At 41.5% G+C, this 24,972-nt stretch overlaps 1 long non-coding RNA gene across 1 annotated transcript in view; it reads right to left on the bottom strand.

The window, feature by feature from the left end:
* LOC140913859 (uncharacterized) overlaps positions 1-24,972 on the bottom strand; it is a 53,046-nt gene that overhangs the window by 13,611 nt on the left and 14,463 nt on the right. Inside the window, exon 2 of the long non-coding RNA XR_012159678.1 lies at positions 22,965-23,193. This is a non-coding gene — a long non-coding RNA (uncharacterized LOC140913859). The remainder of the gene's footprint in view (positions 1-22,964; positions 23,194-24,972) is intronic.

Raw genomic sequence — 24,972 nt, 5'->3', positions numbered from 1 at the left:
TGCAGGTTGAGCCTTCCCATCTGGGGATGCTAGTACCGATGCAGTGCCCCCACTTCCCCAACCATACGACCTTGAGGAAAGAAACCACAGGGAGGAGTCAGCCATAGCTCAAAGCAGCTACGGAAGCAGTTAAAGCAGAAAATGAGCAGATACTGATGACATCATCAGTCTGCTTTCTGCACTTTTCACTCAGAATATTCTCTTCCCTCTGCTGAATGGCTGTTCACTCCAACTATGCCTCCAGTCCTCACCTCTTCTCTTCCTTTGTTTTACTCTCTAGCTAATCCCCCTCCTAACAAACCCCACCTAAAGTCTTTAAATAACAAAAACAAAAGTTACACCAACATGATGTTTCTAAACTATCACTATTCCCTCTACTTGGGCAGTATATCCCTTTCCCCTACACTTTGTTTGTCTCGTCTATTTAAATTGTGAACTCTTCTCAGCAGAGACCGTCTCTCTCGCCCTGTCCACACAGGGACACTTCGGCCATGTCGATACCGCAATTGAGCTAGCTAGCTTGCTAACACTAGCAGTGTAGTCATGGCAGCATGGGGTGCACGATACGCTCTCTGCCCAAGTACGGTCCCATCTGGGCCCATAGGTAGCTACTCGAGTGGCTGAGCTATGCTGCTATATTTGGAGCTGTAGCTTGATAAAAGTATAGATGCAGTTATCCAGCAAAACTTTTTTGCTGATATAGCTTAGGCCTGGTCTACATTTAAAACTTTTTCTGGCAAAGCTATATTGCCCAGAGGTGTGATTTTTATTGACATAGCTATGCCAGCAAAAAAGCGTTTTCCCGTAAGTGCAGTTATACCTGCAGAAGAGTCCTTTTGCCAGCTGAGCTTATTTTGTTCAGCAAATTGATTATAAGCTATACTGGCAAGAGTTCTTTTACAACTATAAGCTCTCTCTCCACTCAGAGTTTGCTGGTGTAGCTATACTGGCATATTTATACCAACAAATCTCTTCTAATATAAAGGTGGCCTTGCTTCACTAAGGCAAGGCGAAGCAGGGCGGGGCAGGCTGGAGAGCTAGAATAAGCTATACAGAAAAAGCACAGGTTTGCTGATTGGTACAGTGTAGTGTACTGTTCTAGCTATAAGGGGAAAGCCCTCCAGGTTAGACCTGGCTTTAGTTAAAGCACATTAAAACCCTGGGTAGACACTTTCATTCTGAAGTAAAGTAGCCTTACCTCACTTTAGTTTAATTAATTAAGCTAAAGCAAACTAAATCCACTTTACTTCTGAAGTAGAGCATCTACACAGGGGCTTAACATGCTTTAAATTCCCACCTTCAGTTTATTCAGCTTAATGATCTGGAGTGTCCCCCTGCAGGCACACTGGAGTTTGCACACTGGAGGCCCATTGTAGATTGGCTCTGAGGCAACTAACATAATAAATAGCAGAGGACAGCAGAGTTCTGGGCTTTTGAGGATGCTGAACTAATTAGAAATCCATACTCATTTACCTCCTTCCCCATCAGGCAGACACTGTATGGACAATAGGCTCAGGATGCATACTCAACAAGGATTGAATCTCATAGTGGGGAAAAAAAAGAATACCCACTACACAGGTTTTATTAACTATTCTGTTGATTGGGCTGTTGTGTCAGGTAATTTCTCTGGGATTTCTCTTGCCTGGAGCTGTTATACCAGGGAACGTATGTGTTTGTGGACGAGGGAAGGGAAACATGGTTGAGTGAATGCAATCCAGCTGAAGTTTCATTTAGTTATGTTTCATTCTAGTCACTTAATTATTGTAACCTCAGGCCTTCTCTACTAAATGTTTTTGTAACCTACAGCTTCTAAGGTATCAGTCTACCAATATTTATTATGACTGAATAGCTATTTGGGAACACTGTGACCTTTCTATAGCTTTCACTTCAAGAAGGGCATACTAAGAACATACACTCATTTTCGCAAAGTGTGAGAAAGATGAGACCCTTTGTTGACAGTCCACAGTCAATTCAAAAAAACATTAACAAGCTGAAACAATCTCGATCTGAAATGTTCACACAGCAGTGGGCATGAAATATGTGAGGTGCATGACAGCTATCACTAAAGGATACAATACCATCTAAAGGTTAACTATTAAAGCAATTCAGAAAGGCTTGTCCATCATGATCCATCATTTGTTTCTTCTTCCAAAAATCGGAAAAGTACTGAAGCAATAGTTAGCAAATAAAGCCAGCTACCCCCTCAGGGTGATTTCACTTCTGACTTCTACAAACACCATCGTAGTCTGTATCATTTAGAAAGATATTTCAGTTCATGAACATGGGGTTTGTTGCTTGCTTTAGAACTCTCAGAACTGGACATTGTCATTCAAAACAGCTACCACTCTGCATGTTGCGACTGAGAAGCTTTCCATTGTCAAATAATCAAAAATGTACATAGATATTAAACTGCAAAAAACTGATTACTGTAACATTAAGGATGAGAAAACAAACAAAAAAAATCAGGAAAGTGTTACTGATTCGACCACAATTAGCTCAATCATATTGCAAACCCTGTATGCCTGATATTACCTATAATATGTTTACATTTAACAAAGCTAAATAGGAATAGAGAATTCCATGTATGTGTAACTTGGCCAACTTAGTTTGCTATTGGCACCTTAACATATGGAATTTCCTAACTTGAGTGCTTGATTTCAAAACCTTTATGTTACAATAAATAAAATAAATCTGGAGGTATTCCATTGCAGAGTTCACAAGCTCTTGTGACTTCAGTAGCAAAGCTTTAATTCCATCCTGAAACATCTATCTGCCTTTTCAGGTGGATCTTAAGAATTCCTTAAACTGGAGCAAGGTTGCTGTCCTGGTTTATTAAGTCTTGTGTTTATTCCACTGAACTGAGAGTCCAAAGAACTGGGTTAAATTCCTGGCTCTGTTCCAGACGTCCATTTAACCTTGGGAAAGTCACATAGGGCCTGATCCAAAGACGCCCATTGACTTCAGTGGGCACTGGCTCATTTTTAATAATTTATTATGGTAGTTCCCAAGGGCCAAGCAAGATTGGACCTCATTGTTTCAGGCACTGCACAAACACAGTAGTAAATGGTCCCTGCCCTGAAGTACTTGCAGTCTAAAGAGATAAGACAGACACAGGGTGGGGAAGGGATATAACAATGCGATGGTAACAAACATATTAGTTCCATGAGGTTTTTTTGTGGTGGGGGCAGAATATACTTAGGCAGGCATAAACTGAATGTAAAAAAGTTCCCCATCTGTAAAATGGGAATAATAAAACATCCTTAGCTTGTCTATAGAAAGTGTTAGCTCTTTGGGGAGAGACTGTCTCTAAACAGTGTCTAGCCCAATGGTTCTTTCATTTCATTTGGGATCTTTGCAACACAAAGTTAAATACGATATTTGGCTTTCCCTAGTGGACTTTTAAAAAGTTCCTTGAATTATCCGGGCTTCTGTCCTGCATAGTTTAGGAGCACTAGACCAAACTGTATTAAAAATATATTCTTCAGCCATCATTAACTAATGTCTATTACTGAGACTTTCCAAATCTCATGATTTTGTCCTAAGTCATGCAGTATGTAGGCGTTCCTTAAGCCTTTGACATCACAATACTTTGTCAACATCCAAAGTTTCTTAAAAGTAAGTATCCCAGAAAAGAGACTAAGAAAAGATCTCTCAACAGTACTGACTGACTCCTTGTCCAGGATCTACAGCCTGCAGGAGAGGAACAGCTTCTTTCAGGCCCAGCTGCCTTGACCTTGCTGACTCCTTTGCTCCTGGCACTAGCCAGCTGCTGTATGGATATTATGGAGTCTCCCTACATTCTTCAAGATATAGCTAGCAGAGATGCTGCATGTATTACATAGGAGCTGGCTGTGTTGAGGTAGCAGAACGGTGACAGCCATGTCTACAGGGAGCTGTTTCTCCCATGCAGGCTCAAGGAGGGGGAGCAAGGTGATTACAGTTATGTGGGTAAGAGTAGACAAGAAAAAGGGAAGGGAGTGCTTGAAGTAAAGCATAGCTGCCAAATTGTATGCTGGTCCATGTGACATGTTATGCAAATTATTTTATAGAGCAAATATTTGAATATATTAAAATAGTTTGCATAAACCCCAAATTTCAAAATTAAAAAGCTGTTTGGGTTTAATGCTGATGAAAGGTACTGACTGCAGAGCTCTGGTGAATGAAGGACACTGTTGTCAGGAAGGTGAGGTCTCCAACACACTGCCGTGGCACCAGGCCTCTAATCTGATCTGGAGAATGTCCTGTAGGTTTACTAGTGTAATTCAGTCTCCAAGGCCTATGCAATTCTTAGCCTCTCTGCTGAGTTTGCCAGTTAGTGTAAAGAGTGGTGATGAATTTGTGCTGTGGAAGTTGGAATCCAGACTCAAACTCATCTCACGTTAAGGCTACCGAACATTCATTTGTGGGACCAACTTTTACTCCTTACTGACCTGCGCTGAATTCATACTGGTAATTGGTTACCCACAGGTGAAAGGCTCTGTAGCTCATTCTGGCATATTACTCGTCACCAGGAAGTCCAGCTGCTGCAGACTCCAGGGAAGATTCAGATCTTTTAAAAAATATATTACCCCCCTCAGCCCATATCTAATAAAAGTTATGAAACTAACTTTATTTGAAATACATATTCTATACATCAAATATGTAAAGCCTAATACAAAATAAGCATTTACAAAATTCAAGCTATCACCAGCACGATATAGATTTTGCTGTTAAATCTTATGCTATGTACTTGGTTTTAAGATTATTCAGAAGGTTAACCCCTTCATCCCTGAACTGTTTGCTATCATATTTAAAATACACCTTAAATAGTATATGGTTTTCAGAGCTTATATATAGTAGAAAGTGTTACCTAAATAGCATATTCAGTTGACAGTGATGTGCCCCACCTCATAAGTGATGAGTATATTGGGTCATATAATAGACATGGACCTTTTGCCACCTAAAAGGGATATATATTTAATAAGTAAAATTTAGGAACTAATAGAATTCTAAACAGTTTATTGAAAAGCTAACATATATTCAGTGCTTTACACATGCTTAATTTAGACTCACAAAAAGCCTTTTGAAGTAGGAACTGTAAGTATTAGTATGGCCATTACTAAATGAGGATGGAAAGACAATAACGGAAACCCATGAATGGCCAAAGTGTTAAATGCCTTTTTGTTTCAGTTTTCACCAACAAAGTTAACAGTGATTGTTCTCTGTGTTAGTCATCCATCAGTGTAAATGGGGTTGAATCTAAGAGCTAAAATAGAGAAAGAACAAGCTAAGAATTACTTAGACAAGTTAGATGTCTTTAAGTCATCAGGGCCCGATGAAATACATCTGAAAATAATAAAGTAACTGGCTGCAAAGACCTGAGCCATTAGCTATTATCTTTGAGAACTCGTGGAGGACAAGAGAGATCCCAGAGGACTGGAAAAGGGAAAATATGGTACCTATCTATTAAAATAGGAATAAGGACAACCCAGGGAATTATAGACCAGTCAGCTCAACTTCCATACCCGTAAAGAAAATGGAGCAAATAATCAAACAATCAAATTGGAAGCACCTAAAAGAAAATAAGGTAATAAGCGACAGTCAACATGGATTTCTCAAGAACAAATCATGACTGGCCACCCTAATATCCTTCTCTGACAGGGTAACAAGCCTTGTAGATGGGGGGAAAGCAATAGATGTAATATATCACATTAGGGATGTGATATATCAGGGAAATCATGCCTAGAATTCTTTGAGAGGGACAACAAACATGTGGACAAGGGTGATGCAGTGGAAATGGTATACTTAGATTTTCAAAAAGTCTTTGACAACATCCCTCAGCAAATGCTCTTAAACAAAGTAAGCTCTTGTGGAATAAGAGGGAAAGTCCTTTCGTGGCTCAGTAACTGGCTAAAAGATAGGAAACAAAGGGTAGGAATAAATGGTCAGTTTTCAAAATGGAGAGAGGTAAATAGTGATGTCCCCCAGGGGTCTGTACGGGGACCAGTATTGTTCGACATACTCATAAATGATCTGGAAAAAGGATAAACAGGGAGTTTGCAAAATTTGCAGATGATACAAAACTACTCAAGATAGTTAAGTCCAAAGCAGACTGGAAGTGTTACAAAGGGATCTCACAAGATAGGGTGACTGGTCAACAAAATGGCAGATGAAATTCAATGTTGATAAATGCACAGTAATGCACATTGGAAAATATAATCCCAACTATACATATAAAATGAGGGGTTCTAAATTAGTTGTTACCAATCAAGAAAAAGATCTTGAAGTCATTGTGAATAGTTCTCTGAAAACATCCATTCAATATGCAGCGGCAGTCAAAAAGATAACAAAATGTTGGGAATCATTAAGAAAGGGATTGATAATAAAACAGAAAATATCATATTGCCTCTATATGAATCCATGGCACGCCCACATCTTGAATATTGCATGTAGACCGGGTTGCCCCATCTCAAAAAAGATATATTGGAATTGGAAAAGGGCAACAAGAATGATCAGGGGTATGAAACAGCTTCCATATGAGGAGAGATTAATAAAACTGGGACTCTTCAGCTTGCAAAAGAGATGACTAATGGGGGATATGATAGAAGTCTACAAAATCATGACTGGTATGGAGAAAGTAAATAAGGAAGTGTTATTTACTCCTTCTCATAACACAAGAACTATGAAATTAATAGGCAGCAGGTTTAAAACAAACAAAAGGAAGTATTTCTTCACACAAGGCCAAGACTATAACAGCATTAAAAAACAAAAACCTAGGTAAGTTAATGGAGGATAGGTCCATTAATGGCTATTAGCTAGGAGGGCAGGGATGCAAAACCATGCTCTGAAGTGTAACTAGCCTCTGTTTGCCAGAAGCTTGGAATGGGTGATAAGGGATGGATCACTTGCTGATTCAATACGGGCAAATGCAAAGTACTACACCTAGACAGAAATACTTAACTGCACAAATACAAAATGGGAAATGACTGCCTAGGAAGGAGTACTGCAGAAAAGGATCTGAGGGTTATAAGGGATTACAAACTACATACAAATCAACAATGCAGTACTTGCAAAAAAACAAAACAAAACAAAAAACATAAATCTCATTCTGGGATGTATTAACAGTAGTGTTGTAAGCAAGACATAAGTAATCCACTCTACTCAGCACTGATAAGGCCTCAACTGGAGTATTGTGTCCAGTTCTGCACACCACATTTTAGGAAAGATGCAGACAAATTTGATGAAGTCCAGAGGAGAGCAACAAAAATGATTAAAGGACTAGAAAACATGACATATGAGGAAAGATTGAAAAAAAAAAAAAAGGTTTGTTTAGTGTGGCCAAGAGAAGACTGATGGGGGGGGGGGTTTGCATGATAACAGTCTTAACATATGTAAAAGGTTGTTATTAATCTCCCTTGCTTCAATTTAAGCCCATTACTTTTTGTTCTGTCCTTGGTGGTTAAGGAGAAAAATTTAGTTAGACATTAAGAAAAACTTCCTGACTGTAAGGGTAGTTAAACACTGGATCTAGTTACCTAAGGAGGTTGTGGAATCTCCATCATGGAGGTTTTTAAGAACAGGTAACACAAATACTCGTCACGGATGGTCTAACATAATACTTAGTCCTGCCTCAGTGCAGAGGACTGGACTAGATGACCTCTCAAGGTCCCTTCCAGTCCTATGCTTCTATGATTATGTTTTCACCATTTCACAGGTGGGGAAATTGAGACATTAAGGTGAGGAGTCCGTCAATGTCAGAGCAAACATCAGAACTCAGGACTTCCTGGAGGTTGGTAGGCAAAACAGACAAAGAGCAAGTTGACAGCAGAGGTAAAGCTCACATTGTATCTAAGTAAAATGTCCACCCTGGTTCCCTTGAAGACCTTCTTACATTTCGTGGAACCCAGTCCCATGCTCAGTCAACTATGGCCGTTTACACTCATTTTAGCCTTGTACATTAATAAAGTTTAGCAAATAAAATTTAATGTTTATTTGCTTCTGTGTTAGCTGTATAGAGAGCCTTAATATCATGGGACTTGATGTGTCAGCATCAAGCAAATATACTGCAAATATATGGAAATTTATCTTCCTAGTGAAATGTGGCATAACATTTTCTCAGAGTCCATGTCTGACCACCCATACAATCAGAATGACCTATTATACATTTAATGTCTTAAATTATTAATACAAATAAGATGACATAGAAATTGATTTCCTTCTTTTATCTTTACTAATGTAGTTAGTGTCATCCTTTATCCGTGCCAGTCTCATGATTCTTATCTGTCCCATCCTATTCGATGCCTTAAACAAACCACCTCTTTCCAAGGCCCTTGCTCTGAAAGCAAAGTTAATGCAAGCTTAGGTCAGATGTGTTCATTCTTCAAGTCATCACAAGGTGAGTCAGCTATAGTTCTGGGCTAAACAAGTGCCCTTTGTAACCCCTCTGATCTCTAACACAAAGAGTTCTAATGTCCTCTTTTTCATCACATTGCGACTCTCATGAGCCTTCACTTTTGTACCTATTTTTTCTACACACAGCTGTCGTACAGCTTCAGCTTCAGAACCCTCTCTACAAATACAACCCCACTGTTACTTAGACTGCATTACTGGAGCCTTCATTGAAGGCTACTACAAAATAGAAAGCCGCATTTCCTGCTTCCAGTAGTCTGCATTGGAGGAGGATGGAGCTTATACTGCTGAAAAATACAGTACAAGCCTTACCTACCTTATGTAGCAGGAGGTGTTACTCTGAAATCCAGTCCCTTCTCAAAGGATTAGAGAGAAAAAATCTCTTGTGTACACTTCATAATTTTGGAAGGCACTTCGGTATTGTGCCAGGGTGATGGGTGCCATGCAAGAACATGATCAACATGGTAAAAGGCAATAAAATCAAGACACAAGGTTCTCTTCCTTGGTAAAAGGATGATGCCCAAGAAGGCATCAGGAGATATCAGTGGGAAATAAAAAGATGTGGGAAAAGATACTAGAAATGTTAGGCATAGGCAGAGAACTGTTCCTGGGTTCTGTTTCCTATATCAAAAGTGCTCATTTCCCCTATATACAGTCCTCAATTGTGTATAGTGAGGTAAACTCAGAACTCTCTGTAGAGAAATCTTCCAGTCAAAAAAACACAGTAGTACTGAAACAATTTTTATAGTGGGGGTGCTGAAGGTGGAAACCATGTATTTGGGTTTTTATTACTACTTTAAGCCCGGGGGTGCGGTAGCACCCTGGTTCCAGCACCTATGAAAAAACACCACAAGTTCATGCAAGTGCACCTTTAAATCCAGCATTTTATTCCTGCATTTGGGGTTTGCTGAGAGGCAAGGAGGCTAATTACCAGGCTGTCGCCAGCTATCAGAGCTTGGTGCAAATACAGATGTGTGCTGTTCATTACACATTAGCCTATTACCATATAAGACACTAAAGCCTCTGATTCAAATCGAAGGGATAGACACTCGGTACAAGCTTTTTGGGAGAAACAAGGAGAGGAAGTTCTGAGAACTTTGGTGTGTGTGTGGGAGAACGTAGCTGCTCACAACCCAGTGGCATGTCCTGCTTAACCAGTAGCCTTTGTCAGCTACAGTAAACCAGGAAGAAGAAGAAACCCTGAGAATGGGATTGCCAGTACTCTCTGCTGTTGCTCTCAGATGAACCTTTTGCATTCACAGAAACGATATTTAGCCTTTAGTTTGATGCTAAACACTCCAAATTTTAGCCCATTAGGAATTTAAATTCTCCCCCCCACACACACCTCTAATTTCTGGAGAATTTGGACTGAGATTGCCTGTTTTAACTGGAAGTCGGAGGGTGCTTACCCTCCCCTATCCAGCCAACCCAGGTCTAAGGTAGGGGCAAGCACTGAGGCTGCTTTTTAACATCTTTCCTGCAGGTGTCACTTTCTTTAGCAGAAACTCCCTTCTTGTGAAAGGGTACCGCTAGTCAGGGTTTGGGGAAACCTGTCTCCCTCTCCCCACCTTCAGCAGTGATATTACTTTTGGTGCAGATCGCCAGCTGGAATCAGAAAGAACATCCCCCTGAATTGGATAGAATTGCAAAGTTAGTTCCATTACAGGGGTTTTACACTTTTCTTTGACGCATTCAGCATTGGTTACTGGTAAATATAGGATACTGGATTAGACAGCCCATTTGTCTTCTCCAATGTGATAATATCTACGTTCCAGTTTAAATAATCTTTCTCCTAGATATTTTCTAGAGGTTGGTAGGCCATGATGGGAAGAGGTCCAAATCAGAATGGGGCAGAGGTTGCAGGGAGTTGTTGCAAGGCATTCATTCAGCATGATCCCCCTTTTTTAAAAAAGTGTGCTTGTCAAAAATATTCAAAAGCCTTCAATGACAGTGGAGTTATAGTCAGAAAACTAACTGAAAATACATCATTGTGGGATTCCTCATTCATTCTCTCTGTGATTTGAAATCAGATATGCTCCGTTTACAAGTCAAAAGATTGTTTTCTAAGTGCTGGCACCACAAAATCCAGCTGGGTTCTCAAAATGCAGCTGGCTCTTTCTGGCTCTGACTCCATCACTACAAATAGATATGCTGCAACTGAAAATTATCCAAGAATTGTGTGTCTGATAAACAAGACAGAATACATTCTCCATCTTGCTCTCTTGTACCTGTATTTCCTCTGCACAGTTAACAGGAAGAAAAATTCCTTTATGTCTATGAAGGGACTAGGTCTGACTTGCAGACAGACAGAAAACAGCAGTCTTGTCAAGTAGGAAAGGGCCAGTTTTCCTGGATCATTTTTCTGAGCATAATCAAGGCTTTATGTATTCTGAAGCAAACAGGATTTAAGTGCTACACAGCAAGGCTAGGAACTGTTGGGGTTTTTGGTCCTGGAGAACTGTGGGAGGCAGATTAGGATTCAGGAACATGCTCATTTGTTGGATGTTTCTGCTAAGATGATCAGAAGTAAAATCAATCATAAACAACGTTGACATTTATATTGTCATCTTTAGAGCCTGGGATCAGTAACCTAGTGACAGGAATGGGGCAGTTCACATTTCTCAGAAGTAGAGCGGGGCAGGACCAGAATTTTTCATTTCACAGGGAGGTCTGTGATTTTGAAAAATGTTTTCCATTTCGAAATGGAACAAAACCAAAAATGTTCAGTGTGTCCCAGGAAACAAAATACTGGGTGGGGGGGAAGAATGAATGCAGGTTGATTGATGTTTTGGTTTTATAAAACTAATATTTTATTCTGATTTTGACCTTTTTAAACAAAGAGATATTTATATAAAAACCTAATTTCTCTCAGCTGGTTCTCTGCAGACTGACTGTTGCTGGGCCCAGATCACACACTTCTTTCCAGAGTCCCCTAGTGTGCAAGAAGAACCAGAAAAACCCATGAAATTTAGTGACATCTTACTATTTTAATACTGTTTTCAATACACCACAGAACACCATGGTTTTTTGGTCAAAAAAGCTTAAGAAAAATTTCTGGTTACAGTGCCTGGGGGTTAAGCAAGCAGGTAAGCAGGCTAGCTACAGATTCTTACTCTGGACCGATTCAGAAGCACAATTTTGCAGCAAGTGTTAATTTCTGTTGCAAATTCTGATTAGTGCCTTTGCTCCATGTTTTCTGCTCATTAGTCAGTTTGTTCCTCAAACATCTTGCATGTTTTCTCCCATACCACCCTATCTATGAAGCAACCTTTCTCTCTCACACACACTTTCCTGTGTGGTTGGCAGTTTTTATTCACTTATGAGTGGAAACATAGGTTTGTGGTTTATCAAGAGCTGGTGTGAGTGGCTGGTGACAGGGTGATTTAACTTACACCTCTTAATTTGGTCACGCCTCTGAGGCAGCATCAGCATCTGGTTTAGTACATGGAAGCTACTGAGTACTTTGGTGCAATCATGAATGAGTGGCCACCCCCTTAACCATACCGGTGGAGCCGCCTTCTTGGGACATACAACCACCTACAGCTTCTGCAGCACTTGGATGATTTGATCATGACTAACAATATTTTCCCCAAATGCCCTGAATGCTCAAACCTGCATTCCACTGCATTTGGGCCATACCATCAAGCTATTTGCACCTACATATGCTTGTGAAAATTCTGGCACTAACCAAGTTCTTCCCCTGCTAGAGCTGAAATAGTCCGTAAGTGCTTACAGGGGGAGAAGATTTCTGATATTATAGCACCCTTTACTTTAGCAGACAAATGCACAACAAGATCCAACAGCTGGAAGTTGAAGCTAGACAAATTAAGACTAGAAATCAGGCGCTTATAATTAATAGGGAAGGTAGGTAGGCATTGGAACAACTTAGAACTGTGGTAGATTTTCCATCACTTGAAGTCTCTAGATAGACTAAATGTCTTCCTAAAAGATCTTCTCTAGCTCAACTGAAGGCTATAGGTGTGATGCAGGAATCACTGGTAAAATTCTATAGCCTGTGTTATGCAACAGGTTAGAATAGATGATCACAGTGGTCCCTTCTGGCCTTAAAAATCTGTGAATCTATTAAACAATCCCAGGGTCCTTGTTTTGTGGAGCTCTCGATGGACCCCCACTTGACTCACATCAGGCCCTGTCTGCCTCTCTCCTCTCCTTTATAGTTTGTGTTATATATTTATTTATTTTCAAAGGTAGCAACCCTAAATGGGGCAGGAGAATGGGGCAGGAGAAGGTAACCCCTTCAGGAAGAACCTATCCCAGGAGAAGGACCAGATACTCCATCACACATGTCCACTGGTCCTCTCTGCGAAAATCCAAATGTGAATTCAGTATGCTCTGAGACAATGTATTAGAAGGGATCATTTGACATCTTCATACCATTTAGCCTCCTCCCCAGGAGATAGGGCCTCCACCGTGAGCAAAGATGGGGAGGGGAGCAAGTAGGAACATTGTCCCAAGTGCTGGCTTTCCAGAGAGCCCAGAAAAGCTGCAGAATCTGAGAAGTTCCTGCCTGCAGTTTCCAGTAGCTGCAGTACCAGAAGGTGTCTGTGTGACTCCTCCACTACAGGCTCCAATATGTACCTGTGTCTTTTAAACCTGGGTTTCCCCATGTTTTATACAGCATGAGGAATGTCCTAACGCTAGGGGAGAGGAGACACATAGAGAGGCTTGTGCTGACTGCTGCAGGGCCTGTGTCCTATGCTGCCCCTGACTCCTCAATAGGCAGAGGTGAAAGGAAAGGCCAACCCTCTTTCTGGGTTGCCAGCCTGGGGAAGGAGAACATCTGGCCTCCAGGAAGGGGCCAGGGGAGAAGGCCCTGCTGTGGGGAGAGGGAGAAAAGTTCCTCTGAACCTGGCAGAGACATCTGCAGAAAATGAGATATTAAGAGCCTGATTCTCAATTGTTCTGCACCTTGTGTAGCCATTTACACCAGTGCAAAGTGGGTACCAATTTGATTTGGTAGAATTTTGCACCCACTTAGTACTCACTCTGCAGTGGTGTAAATGATTACAAAAGGCTCAGGGCAATGGAGAATCAGATTCTAAGTGAGTGAGGAATGTGGTGGAACTAAGTGTCAATGACCAGGTTGGCATGAGATGGGGTGATGGGATGTCTGGGTGATTCTAGGCAGATGGTTGCAAGAGCAACTAAATGAGGAAGGGGAGAGAAAAGTGGGAGACTAGAAGGGTTGATGGTGAGAGACAGTAGGTAAATGAGGGGATGACTTAATGAGGATGATAACCTTGAACATATGAAGATTGAAAATGCTAAGGAGGAGAAGAATTAGATGGACTAAGGGGATTACTAGAAGTAATGGGATGAAACTGACAAAGAGAAGAATTTAGGCTTTATATCGGGAAACATTTCCTAGCTGTGGTTTCTATTCGACTGTGGAAGAGTCTCCCAAGGGACATGGAAGAAACGTTATCAAGTGAGTCATTTAAAATTCAATTTGATAGGGTGCTGGAGAATATACCTTAGGGAACAATCCTGCCTTGTTAGGGTAGCGTCATTAACTATCTCAAATTACCTGAGAGGTATGGTTTAGGAAGAAGACTGGAAGAACGATATTTATATTAGCTGTGTATAGGCAATATTTTACTGTTTAACTTTTTAAGAAAATGGATGAGTTGTTAAATTGAAAAAAAAAAAGCAGACCTTGGTTTGGCTGATCATTAGTCTAAGTCCATTAGCTTTATGATAAACAAGAACTTAATTAAATATGCTCCTTTTACCATTATCAGATTGTTTAAATAACAAAGCATATCATGAAGCCCGTGTAGTTGAAAGGAACACATTGCAGAATCACTGGGGGAATTCCAGGAAAGCTATTAAATGCCAGCAGTAAATGGAAAAGCATTTTATTAATTTCACTTGAGCAAGAAAGTGAAAGTGCTTAATTGCAACCTGCCAATTATATCTAATTTGCCTTCCACCAGTGAAAGTTTTCCCCTGCAAAATTTGGAATATTAAGGAGCTATAGTAAAGGATTTTTCTTTCTAGCTGCTTTGGGTCAAATCAGATGTGATGTAAGTGAAGGCCAATTTTTTTTTATTTAGTAAAATTGCATTAATTTACACTAAGTCTCAATTCGATCTTTGGAAAAGAAATTTGAAATTAACATATGCTGGAATTGGGTTCAAACTACAAAGACTGGATACAGATTTCAAACTGTGCCCCTATGTTTTGGGAGATTTTGAATCAAGCATTTTGGTTCATCCTTGCATAGCATAAGAGCCATTTTCAAGGTTTGGATCTACGGTTGGATTTTTCATTTTAACCCCCCCAAATGACCAAGGTAATTTAGAAACACATGTTTGATTCAAGACAATCTCTATTATATACAGTAAGCAGAGATAGGCCCAAACCATAATGTTAGGATACATTCTCTGAACATTCAGCAAGGGTCATAATGGAGATGGATTCAACCTGTGAAATCTAATCTGAAATTCCTCAGTGTTTGAGGGAGGTTGAGATCACAGTATTGTCACTGGAGTCTTGCTCTACAGTTATAGTGTAGGACTAGGTTATGTGGAACCTAAGACACAGTGAAGCACAAAGATGTGAAATTAAACTGCTTTGGAGTTTCGTTATGAATTTAGCCTACTTTTGTCACAGTTTAAACTTAGGTTGACCCTTTTGAATATTGAAGAATAAATCTGTGGTCAGTTTCCAGAAATCCTTAGGCCAGTTCATGGCTTCATATCAACTCCAATGGTTTTGTGCAGTTTTTATGTGAAACCAGGTAAAACATGGCAGTTTCAGCTCAATTTTGCTTTTGGGTTTGGATTTCTTTGAAAATGAAACTAGAGTGTTGCAATTCCAAACAGATTATAGTCAGAAAAAGCATTCCCAGTCCCACAAACCCCTGTAACCCAATAACATCCAGCCCCATGCAGTTCTAGTGCTGGATCTCAGTTATATGTGAGATCAACATGATTCTATCACATTAGAATATTCTGTGGACCTAATTCGTATCTCACTCACAACATTTTTAGTCCAGTTTAAATCCATTGGTTTCAATGGCATTATTCCTTATTTGTACTGATGTAAGTGAGAGCACAACTGGACCTATTTTGTTGTTGATGCAGGATATTGGTCCTGTCTTTGCAACAAATACAACAGGAACCCATTATAAACCAGAACCACTTGTCTTGGCTTAAACACTGCTTCTGGGCTGTATCTTCTGTTGGTCTGACTATGCCTGTTGTTCTTGTGTCACTGTGAAGACAATCATACATTTAAAACAAATTCTTACCTGTGTGACTAACAGAATGGATTATTATGCATAATAATTAGTGGTGAGGGTTATTTCTAATAACACATTACAATCTTAAAAATATTATTCAGGATTCTGTCAGACCATCAATCAAGTGCCAAGAGTATCTGTGAATGGCCGTAAAACTAATCCCAAATTCAGCCAGGGTGGGCCCCGGTTTTGAGATTTCATTGGTAACTATGGTGGCAAGGAAAAACGGACAGAAGTCTGGAAAAGCAAGAAACAAGAAATCCAGTGGCTCCTCACAAATGGCCTAATTATGAGAGGTTCTGAACACCCACAACTCTCAAAGTCAATAGAAGTTGCAGGTCTTTAGCAACTCTCAGGATTATGTCTGCTGTATCTGTCCTCAGTGCAAAAGACCTGAAGGAGGTGGGATGGATGCAGAACAAAAGTTCTTATTTGCCTCATCTCATTGACTCTCCCGGACTATTCAAACACACACAAATACTGCTGGGTTGCCCTATACGTTATTTCTATGGTATATTCTCCAGCCCAGAATATCACTGGGAAGTTAGGGAGGCAGAATGTAATTACCTGAACTGGAATTATTGACTAAGACTCCAGTATTAACACAGATAATAACAAATGCGTAAGCCCATCTGAAACCCTGGGTAATTACTCTGGCAGCTAGCCCACACTGAGGCATGTGTTGCCATAGCTTCGCAGCTCCAGTACCCAAGCTAACTAGATTAAAGCTAGCTTTGGTATGTCTATATGAGCTGCAATTACACCCTGTGATTGCAGTATTGATATACTCTAAGGGTATATTTACACAGCAAAGAAAAACCTGTAGCTGCCCCATACCAGCCGACTCGGGCTTAGGCTGCAGGGCTGTTTCATTGCTATGTAGACTTCTGGGCTCAGTCTGGAGTTTGGGCTCTAGGATCCTGGGAGATGGGAGGGTCCCAGAGCTCAGGTTCCAACCCAACCCCAGAAATCTACACAGCAATGAAACATGTGTAGACATACTTTAAGTGGGCCAGGGCAGGGACCAGCCAGGTTCACAATGGGTTGGGATAGCCTGAGTAGATGTAAATGAATGTGAGGTCAGAAAAATGATTCTGTACAAAAAACCTTTTGTTCCAACATAAAACCTTAACCCTGGCCTCTTACTTACCCCCTACATACTACTCATCTAACACCTAACCAGTGCACATATCATATGTCTGTAGTAAATATGTGGTAATATTGCTGAGGTCAGCATTATGGTTTTGTGTTGGACCATGATTTACAGGATTTTAAGATGTGCGCTGTGTTTCCACACATGCTAAAAGTGGAACAGAGTTTTGTGTGGCAGTGTGGAGTCTGTTAACACTCCTGATTAATGTGAGGAGTGTGGGTTAAGCTATATTAAATAAGGTTGCTTTACCAAGACATTTCATTGTTTTTCAAGGATTGCATAGCTGGGTTTTCACAGGCAGTTTTAGCTATAAAATAACAAAGATTTCAGTGGAGGAAAATTATTTGTATGACAGTAGCATCTATTATTAATTATTATTATTATTATTATTTATTATTAATTAACAAAATAAATTTTCTCCTTTCACGGTGATCTGACTGCATGATTTTATATCCAGTTTCAGATTTGGTTTAAGTTCTTTGAAGCATGATATCTCAGAGTGAGAGAAAAATGAGACCTCAGCAAACCAGTTATCTCCTATTTCACACAAGTTACCATAAAATGGTTACTAAATTGTGCCTGGAAATCAATATGTTTTGGTTTCCTAATTTCAGAAGATTTAAAAGCATATTTAATCTATAATTAAAAGCTCTGTATAGCATCCAGGACTTGAAATCTCCTACTGCCAGTACTCTGACCTATAGTAGGTGTCCTAGCTCAGTATGCTGAGCAGATGCTCAGGTTTGTAATCATTATTATACTCCAAGGGTTGGTTTTAATTAACAAGAGCACAATGATTTTAATGAAAAAGGGGGGAGTTTATTTAAACAGAAACCATTAATCTGGAAGGGATTCAGACACTTGGTAATCCCAAAGGGAGTTCTTCTTTCATTTTTTTAAGAAAAAAAATAATGAGAAAGAAGGGGAACAAAAAGTAGAAATTAAAAAAAACCTGATCTACTGAATTTTAGCACTAGTGAAAAGAGAGGGATTGACAGCCTTGGAAATTGAAATCCTTTACTTATTGTCCTTCAAACAGGTACAACATTTTTCCACATCCTAGCACTCCAGAGACCGTCTCTCAGCACAGAAGAAAGTTTAGTCTTCAGGGTCTTCTCAGTCTGCAAAGGCTGCTAACATGAAGGCCAGCCAGTGCCAACAGTACTACTGGTTTTATGATGGAAGTACGGTCCATGGAATTTAGCACCTGGCTAAAAACTAGGCACAACTAACTTCTAACCCCAGTTTTGGCTAGCATGTAATCTCTCTGCCTTAATCTTCCCATCTACAAAGTGGGCATAATTTATTTACACTTGCCTACTTCACAGGGATGTTGTGAGGTTCAAACTGCTGTCTGTAAAGCATTGTAGCTTCTACAGATTATATTATTTGCTAGAAACTGGCAGCCTAGTCAATTTTCACACCAATCATCAGGTGTTAATGATATTCTGTTACTATTGGATGGGTTAGATTCAAGCCTTTGCCAGCACACAAATGTGTTGGCCCTTGTGAAAGGGTCCAGTGTACCCCACCTAGGGGGTCTCAGTCTCAGGTAGTCACCTGGCCTAGGGGGTTGTAATAGGAAGTGTAGGGGAACCCAGGCCCGCCCACACCACCAGGTTCCAACCCAGGGCCCTGGGAGGCCTGTCCCACGCCATTTACCCTGGGTTGCCTCAAGGCAACTCCCTAGGTTACTTCCTAGCTCCACCTTTCCTACGGCAAGCTGCAGTTTGCCCCAGCAAGCACTAGCTCATGGGTTGTCTACCTGTCTCCAGCCTGTAAGAGCTGTTGCTCACCGACACTCCTGCTCCCGGTCTGGCTGTGTCCTCCGGAGCTCCCAGAGCGGGTCCTTCTCTCTCCCTTGTTCACCCCCAACTGAGCTAGCCTGCTCCCTTTTTAACCCCACCTCCAAGTGGAGTACACGCAGTACAGGCGGAACCTTGTGAGGCCAGAGCTGCTCTTCAACTCTTTGCTGTCCAGTGAGGCGTTTGTACAACCCATCACAGCCCTGCACACAAGAAGGAATAAGAACATAAGAATAGCCCTACTGGGTCAGACCAAAGGTCCATCTAGCCCACTAGCCTGTCTTCCGACAGTGGCCAGGGAATGAACAGAAAAGGTAAACATCAAGTGATCCATCCCCTGACGCTCATTCCCAGTTTCTGGCAAACAGAAGCTAGAGACACGATTCCTGCCCAGTCTGGCTAATAGCCACTGATGGACCTATCCTCCATTAATTTATCTATTTTTTTTTTAACCCTGTTATGGTCTTGGCCTTCACAACATCCTCTGGCAAGGAGTTCCACGGGTTGACTGTGTGTTGTGTGAAGAAATACTTCCTTTTATTTGTTTTAAACCTGCCTATTAATTTCATTTGGTGACCCCTAGTTCTTGTATTATGAGAAGTAGTAAACAGCACTTCCTTATCTACTTTCTCTACACCAGTCATGATTTTATAGATCTCAATCATATCTCTCCTTAGCCAACTCTTTTCCAAGCTGAAAAGTCCCAGTTTTATTAATCTCTCCTCATATGGAAGCCATTCCATACCCCTAATCATTTTTGTTGCCCTTTTCTGAACCTTTTCCAATTCCAATATATCTGTTTTGAGATGGGGCGACCACATCTTCACACAATATTCAAGATGTGGGCGTACCGTGGATTTATAGAGAGGCAACATGATATTTTCTGTCCTATTATCTATCCCTTTCTTAATTATTCCCAGCATACTGTTTGCTTTTTTGACTGCCGCTGCACATTGAGTAGATGTTTTCAGAGAACTATTCACAATGGCTCCAAGATTGTATAAGTAGGGGCATAGCGAGCAGATCAAGGGACGTGATCGTTCCCCTCTATTCGACATTGGTGAGGCCTCATCTGGAGTACTGTGTCCAGTTTTGGGCCCCACACTTCAAGAAGGATGTGGATAAATTGGAGAGAGTCCAGCGAAGGGCAACAAAAATGATTAGGGGACTGGAACACATGATTTATGAGGAGAGGCTGAGGGAGCTGGGATTGTTTAGCCTGCAGAAGAGAAGAATGAGGGGGGATTTGATAGCTGCTTTCAACTACCTGAAAGGGGGTTCCAAAGAGGATGGCTCTAGACTGTTCTCAATGGTAGCAGATGACAGAACGAGGAGTAATGGTCTCAAGTTGCAGTGGGGAAGGTTTAGATTGGATATTAGGAAAAACTTTTTCACTAAGAGGGTGGTGAAACACTGGAATGCGTTACCTAGGGAGGCGGTAGAATCTCCTTCCTTAGAGGTTTTTAAGGTCAGGCTTGACAAAGCCCTGGCTGGGATGATTTAACTGGGAATTGGTCCTGCTTTGAGCAGGGGGTTGGACTAGATGACCTTCTGGGGTCCCTTCCAACCCTGATATTCTATGATTCTATGATTCTAAGATCTTTCTTGGGTGGTAAGAACTAATTTAAACCCCATCATTTTATATGCATAGTTGGGATTATGCTTTCCAATGTGCATTACTTTGCATTTATCAACATTAAATTTCATCTGCCATTTTGTTGCCCAGTCCCACAGTTTTGAGAGATCCCTCTGTAGCTCTTTGCAGCCTGCCTGGGTCTTAACTATCTTTAGTAATTTTGTGTCACCTGCATATTTTGCCACCTCACTGTTTACCCCTTTTTCCATGACTGTCCTCACAAGGAAAGTCATGACCAAGACTCAGACCAGGGTCAAACTTGAAGTTGGGAGTAACGGAAGAGTTTGTAGTCAGGTTCCAGGATATGGTTGATTCCAAGGGTCAGAGTCCCAAGTCAGGTTTCAGGGACCGGGTCAGGAAGCAAAATCCAAATCAAGCTGAGGTCAAAGCTGGGAGTTCAGGAGCAGGGAGAAGGACTGATCATGGCAGTTACAGGAGATCCACGCTGCTCTCTGGACACTTCCTGGAATGACTGTTGGATTTATGTAGGGTAGGGAGCCAATGAGGAGCCATGCGGTTGCTGCCTGACAGACTCCTTGAGGCAGGAGCACCTCCTTGAGCCAATGAGGAGCCATGCAGCTGCTGCCTGACAGACTCTTTGAGGCAGGACCATGGGCAGTGGAGAACAAGCTGGTCATAGCTGCTGCTGGATAGCAGCATGAAGATGTCAGTTGCTTTGCAGGCCTGGGTTCTAGACCTATGGGCCCTTACAGATGCTGCATCAGGCAAGCTCCTCACATAAACCTATGCCCCTTATTAAGAAAGTGTTCCCCTCTCAGGTAACATAACAGAGGATAAGTGTTTTCTGCATGTGCAGAGAAAGTATCTTGCCCACTCAGAGGGTATGTCTACAATGGACATTCCTTATGGCAGTGCAGGGAATACATACATTGCATGCTCCCCTACCATGGATATAAATAGCAGTGTAGATGGTGAGGCATTAATTAAGCATGTAAAGATACAACTGAACCTTTAGGACATGCAACCTACACAGTTCTCCATACATGCAAGCAGTGCCTCCCTGTCTACACTGTCTACACTGACTCAGGGAAATGCTCCACCTGTGGGGAAAGGCTCTGGGCAGGGTGAGGAAGTGGGGAAAAACTCCAGCATCTCGCCACTGCAGGGAGCCTTTCACCCCTGCAGAGAGCTGCCTGAACCTTTCCCCACCTCAGAGAAAGACAGCATGAAAAGGCTCAGGCAGCTCCCACTGCAGGGAGCCTTTCACCCCTTCAGAGAGCTGCCTGAACCTTTCCCTACCTCAGAGAGAGACAGCATGAAAAGGCTCAGGCAGCTCCCACTGCAGGGAGCCTTTCACCCCTTCAGAGAGCTGCCTGAACCTTTCCCTACCTCAGAGAGAGACAGCATGAAAAGGCTCAGGCAGCTCCCACTGCAGGGAGACTTTCCGTGCTACAGGGGACATACTCCAGCAGTGGGGAAAAACTCTGGTGGGCAGACATAATGGGGAAAGGCTCCAGCAGCTCCCTGCCGTTGGAGCCTTTCCCCACTACTCCCCACCCACCCGCCAGAGCCTTTCACTGCCACATGTAGCTAACATCACAGCTTGGATGCAACCAGCTTTTCAATGAGGCATGGAACTACACGTACCCTACATGCTGCCGCCAGTGGTGTGCAGTGTAGACATAGCCAGAGAGAGCCCCTGACAGTATGTTACTAATTCTGGACATGGGGATCAGCTGCTGTAGCAAAAACATTTCTTCGTAGTCTGAATACGAAATGTTCCCTAGCATCTGTTTACGAAACGTTAACCTTCTCCATAGCTCTAAGCCCATAGCTGTCATTTCACACTTCCCCAGTCAATGAATAAAAATAATATGCCCAGAGATTCTCACATAAAACTTTCTTTGCAGCTGCTCCCCAGCTACCACCAAAAACAGCCAGAGAAATCATGGAAGAGGCCGTAGCTGATGTAGCCTCTAGTTCAGCTAATCTAAAATATTTCTTGCCGTCCTTCTTAGGTTGTTCAGTAGGTCTCAAGCCCCATCTAAAGAGTCACTTTTTTTCTCTATCTTTCACCTCAGACAAAATAAATTCTACTGTAGCAATCAAAATGTTCATCTCATTTCTATGTGTTGAATTTTTCTTTACCCGCACCTCCACTCCTCTTGTTTTTACCAATCTCTGTCACTCCAGTTATCACTCACTTGTCTTGTTGCTACACACATGAACACACATTTCCAATTCAGTGACATTGTCCCAGATGCTCCTAGCACGTGTATTGGCCACTTTATTTAACTTTCTCTTTTCCGTTTTTCATACTGCCCTCTCTTTCCTATGCCTTTCTATCACTTTAACCATTAGATAACTCTCTAGATTCTAGTCTGATAACACAAACTGGTTGTTTCTAGGGTTTAGAAGGCAGATCAGGAAGGAAGCACTAATCTGGAGGTGGTTTCATTAAAAAGGAAGGTGTGCCAATGCTAAATGCTTGCTGAAACACGTCCTTAATCTCCCCTCCCACTCTCTACCAGAAGCACCCCGATCTCTAATGCTTCATGCTCTCCACATGGTCTACTTAACAATTGCAGGTAATGGATCCTACCTTTGCATGGAAGCTAATGAGAAAAAGGTGGATTGGCAGCTGGAAGAAAATATCCACAGTGGTCAAGGAGCAAAAAGTGGTGGTAAACAGGGCAAGAATGGAAGGCAGGAGAGAAGTGAGCAGGGAGGGGAAGAGAAAGAATAGTTACTTACCTTATAGTAGCTGTGATTCTTCACGATGTATTGTTTACATGGATTCTGCTTCTGGTGTGCATGCATCCCATGTGCACAAGATCACATTATTTTGGCTAGCAGTATCCATTGAGGTTGTATCTTCACACTAGATGCTCTTCTGCTCCCCGATTGAGGGATATAAAGGGCAGAGGGGGCCCAATCATCCCTCAGTTTCTTCACCAGTACAAAATCCCAGGTGGTTTGTACTCTGTAGTAGGAGGGAATGAGAACATGTAATAGAATACATGTGGACAGTACACCTTGAAGAACCATTATTACTGTAGGGTAAGTAACCATTTTTCTTCTTCAAGTGAATGTCCACCTGGATTCCACTTCTGGTGAGTGGCAAGCAGTGACTTCATAATCTGGAGGTGATGCTAGGAGTCCTATTTAAACAAGGATTGCAAGCCAGCTTTGCCAAGTAAATGTTAGATCCTGTGGCCTCAGCTAAGGAATAGTGCTGGGTGAAAATGTGGACTGATCCAAATGTAGCTGTCCTGCAAATTTCTGAAATAAGGATGATTCTTGAAGAAGCCATAAAGGATAGTTGAGCCCTAGGAGCTCCAGCAGGGTCTTGTCCTTTCCAGGTACTGTGGTATGAAAGAGCTGTGATTACATCAGGGGTGTGCAGTCTGGATCCTTCCCCCTTCCCCCCGGGTTGAGTAGGGATTGGGGAAGAAAACCTGCAGGTGAATCAGCTAATTTAAATTAAAATCAGAGAGTTTTAGGCAAGAACTTGGGGTGAAACCTAGCAGTAACTTTGTGTTTATTGAATAGAATGTTTGGTGGACCAGCCATGAGGGTCTGAATTTCCCCTTCTCTCTAAGCTGATGTTATGGCTATCAAAAAGGCAGTCTTCATGGACAGGTGACATAAAGAACAGGTTATTAGGCTCTCACAAGGGAATCCTATGAGGCCGATTCATACTATTTTGAGGACCTAGGAAGGAGGGAGCTCCCAGACCAGGGAAACATTAACAAGGCCCTTGAGGAATCTAGTAACTGTCAGCTGGGAAAATATGGAATGACCCCAAACAGGATGATGTGCAGATATCACTGCAAATGTACCTTTATAGATAGATAGTTCAAAATGTTGTAGTGGTAAGTAGATAGTCCAGAACAACAGAAACAGGGGCTTCCAAGGGAGACAGGTGCCATTGTGCTGCTTCAATAGAAAATCTCTTCCGTTTTGCTGCATGAGTTTTTCTACCATGAACCAAACTGTTCTGGATTTCAGCAAAATGGCTTCTTTCTGTGGCAGTTAACCAGATGGCATCTATGCTGTCAGATGTAATGATGCTCCTCCTGCCCTGTCACCAACATGAGGATGCACAGGGCTCTCTTTCAGAGATGGATGCCAGGGCTCTATGTGGGTCCTACAAATCTTATTCCCATACAAGTGACACCAGTTCCACTACATCTGGGGCTCTTCATGGCTGTGGAGGAGAGGACACTGAAAATACTGATTCCTTTTAAAATCTCTTAGCCTTTAGTCATAACAAGCAGATTTTGTTCAGTCTTTCAATGGAGAATTATCAGCCCCTACTGACATCTCTGTATAATAACTGTTGAAGTCAAGGTACCAGTATTTTTCTTTTTAATTATGAATAGATTACACAAGTACTTCAATTTTGTAATTTCTCGTGTGAATGAAAGATCTAATCTTGATCTCCACATTCCTTAACTTTTTAATAACACGATTGGCAGGAAACACATGCAACTGGGAATTGCTTCCGACTGCGGCATGCTGTAATGGCTATAGCAAGTATGTTGTACGCCTGGAATTTGGTTCCCTCCACATGTACACAATCCAGATATGAGAAATTTTAATGCATGATAGTTTATATTGTATGCTTACAGTCCTTAGAGAAGTGGGCACAATATCAATGTGTTTATTTCTTTGTAGTTCACCAAAAATTAATTTTTTGTCATTTATTTTTTAAATAAGACTTAGAGGCTGCCCGCTGGTGGTGGTTTGACAAGACAAA

This window comes from Lepidochelys kempii, chromosome 6 (genome assembly GCF_965140285.1).
Source record: "Lepidochelys kempii isolate rLepKem1 chromosome 6, rLepKem1.hap1, whole genome shotgun sequence".
NCBI lineage: Eukaryota > Metazoa > Chordata > Testudines > Cheloniidae > Lepidochelys > Lepidochelys kempii.
Note: the sequence above shows the minus strand (reverse complement) of the source record. Positions and strands in the feature narration are given on the sequence as shown.